Consider the following 3,337-nt stretch of genomic DNA (forward strand, 5'->3'; position numbering starts at 1 on the left):
ATGTTAACTACTGTTATCACTACACATAATTTTGTTGAAAAAAAAGGGGGGAGAATCCTGGAGATAATCTAGTGCAGTGTTTTTCAATCTGTAGGTTGAGATCCCTGAAAAAGATTATTTAATTTTTTTTAGATAAGAGATTGTGGTAAAAAAAAAAAAAAAGTCAATGACCCAGAGAAAAAATATTTTGGTTTAGAAATGAGGAAATAAGGCCCAAACCAACTGTCAAATCACCTTTCAATAAGGTGTGGTTTCCTTCAAACCATTTCTTATGGACTAACTTTAAAAAAAAAAAAAGCATTGTCACACTAAAAGGAATTTCGTATTTTTCTTTTTTCTTTTTGAGTTGGAGTCTCACTCTGTCACCCGGACTGGAGTGCAGTGGCCGCTCCGGGCCACCGCAGCCTCTACCTGCTGGGCTCTGGCGATCCTTCTGCCTCAGCCTTCCAAGTAGCTGGAACTACAGGCTCGCGCTACCACGCCCGGCTCATTTTTGATTTATTGTAGAGATGAGGTCTCGCCAAGTTGCCCAGGCAGGTCTCGAACCCGCGGGCTCAGGCAATCCACTCACCTCAGTCTCCCAAAGGCGCAGGATTACAGGCCGAGTCACCAAGTCTGGCTTGTATTTTTCAATCAAGCTTAGAATGCACATAGTAGTACACAGAGAGTAGATAAGAGTCGCAAAGATAATTCAGGCCCTAGTTTTTTCTGACCGACATCCAATCTCAGCCAACAAGCCCAAGGAAAAAAACTATCAGCTTTATATATTGAGCCTGAAAACCACTAAATTTAATATAATCCTAACAAAATCTACTTGTGGAAAAAAACAGACACAGTGATATTTTGGAAGGAGTCAGAAAGATTTGGTTTTGAATCTGGATCTAGTCATGTAGACGATTCTGGGCAAATTTACTTATAATCTCTCAAACTATAGTGTTTTCACGTGTAAAAAAATATATTGATACCTACTTGGTAGGTATCAGGTTTCAGGGAGAACTAAATGAGTTTTTGTACATGGAATAATTCATCGTTTGCGACCCAGCAGAGGGCAAGTGTTCAATAAACATCATTAGGTGCAGTGTTCTCCCCACCATTATAGCCTGTATTCATAAGTAATGTCAATGAAAAAAAGTGTCAAAACAGCCAGAAGAAAACCACGAAATCTTCCTATGTAGAGTAAGAGTGGCAGCAGCCCCCAAAAAGTACAAGACTCCCTGAGAAAGCCTAAGAATGTAGGAAAAACATGCTACTAGTCAGGAACATCAGGAGCTTGGCCCTTTGCTCTGTCACTAGTTGGCAGACTGTGAGAAAGTCTAAACATGACTACAGTACTGCTGCATGACATACAGAAGCTTGAGATACAAAGTACTCCAAAAATGATGCAGAACAATTCATCCTGATCCCTTATGCCAATAAAGAGTTTCAAGAGAAGAGAAGATACGAGGTTACTGGGTCTGGGATACCTGTAGAATTCAGTGTTTGGGGTTAGTCAAAGTAACACGGTACTCTGCTACTTACTAATGGCATAAACTTTGACAAGTTTAGTTAAGCCTTTGAACCTTCAGGGATTTTTTAAAGTCTGAAAAATGGGCATTAATAGTACTTACCTTATAAAGTTTTGGGGACTAAATGGGATAACAATGCATATTAATCTCTTAGTCTAGTATCTAACACTTAAGAGCTTACTCAGTAAATAGAGCAATATGCTCTGGGAATCTTTACACACACCTAAGTTTAATTTTCTTTTATGGTTTACCAACATACTTTTTGTATTACCTCTATTATTCAAATGCTATTCTCAGAAAATCTACTCCAATGATTACAACAGTATTCTTTGTACTGACCCCAAATCTCCCTTCTGACATCTTCCCTTTCCTGTTCTACTTATGAAGCACAGAACAACAGTGATCTCTCTCATATGATAAAATATTTGAAGAAACTATTAGCACGCTTCCCTCTCTCTTATCTTCTTTAACTATTAGCTGAATGATAAGGGTTAGATCTGACAACCCTGGCTAATTCCTTTTAAGTATGGTATCCCAAATGCAGAGTCCAGATATAGTCCCGTGTTAATGGGATCTAAGAGTGAACTGGCTTTTGTATTCACTTGCTATTTCTGCAGTAAAAAAACAAAACAAAACAACAACCAAAAAAACCCCCACAAATGTAGTAGCTTAAAACAACACAGATTATTGTACACTTCTGAGGTCAGAACTTCACTGTTCTAAACTCCAGCTTTGTCAGCAGGGCTGCATTCCTTCTGGAGGCTCGCCGGGAGAATCCGTTTCTTGCCCTTTTCATCTTCTACAGGGTGCCTACGTTCCTTTGGCTCATGGCCTCCTCTTCCGTCGTCACAGCCAGCGAGCAGAGTCGTATCTTCTCCGCTCTCTGACCTCTGCTTCTGTTGTTTTATTTCCTTCTTTGACTCCTGCCTCTCACGTAAGGACCTTTGTGATTACACTGAACCCACCCAGATAATCCAGGGTCATTAACTCTTCTCAACATTCTTAATCTCAATCACATCCCCAAAATCTCTTTTTGCCACATAAGATAACATATCCATAGGCTCTAGGAACCAGTTTATGAACGTCTTTGGAGGAAGGAGCGTATTTATTATCTTTCTTTTTAAAACTGTTTAATTCATTAACTCATCTGTAATCAAATGAAACCCTCAGGTTGCTCTCACCAGGATCTCTATAAAAACCAGGTCTTCATGCAGACTTTGTATTGGTTTCTGACTGTCCTTTCAATCTATTCAGGTAGTCTGGCAATCATTTTTTGCTCTTTGATGTTATTCCAATCGGCTTGTAAATTTTGTGAACTCACTTTGTATGCTACTAAGTCAATAGTTTAAAAAGAAATCAAAAGAAGAGGACCTGCTTATAGGATGAACTTAACTAATATTCCTTGGATACTTAGAGCAAGTCAGCTAAAATTCACTTAAGTGTCATCCTGCCTATATTTTTCCAATTTATTCATAATGCAATCATATCCGACACTTTTCTGAAATATTTGGTGTATAGTCTTCCCTAGACATAACACACTTTATAAAAGCAAGATGTTTAGAATGGTCTGTTATAAATTGTTAGTGAATCTGTTTTGGTTCTTAGTGACTAGTCATTTCTAGATATTCATAAAACTAACAGAACCGGCAGAGATAAAAGTAAACTGACATAAGAGTCTACAATTTCTAAAATATGCTTTGCCCTTTTTGAAAATAAGCTGTCAAGGCAATGATAAGAATTAGAAGGCTACATACTAATCTAAGTCATTTAAAAAAAAAAAACATTAAATCAGCTGGGCTCGGTGGCTCAGCCTGTAATCCCGCGCCTTTGGG

This window comes from Carlito syrichta, unplaced genomic scaffold (genome assembly GCF_000164805.1).
Source record: "Carlito syrichta isolate Samal-C Ts95f unplaced genomic scaffold, Tarsius_syrichta-2.0.1 Scaffold127977, whole genome shotgun sequence".
NCBI classification, from domain to species: Eukaryota; Metazoa; Chordata; class Mammalia; order Primates; family Tarsiidae; genus Carlito; species Carlito syrichta.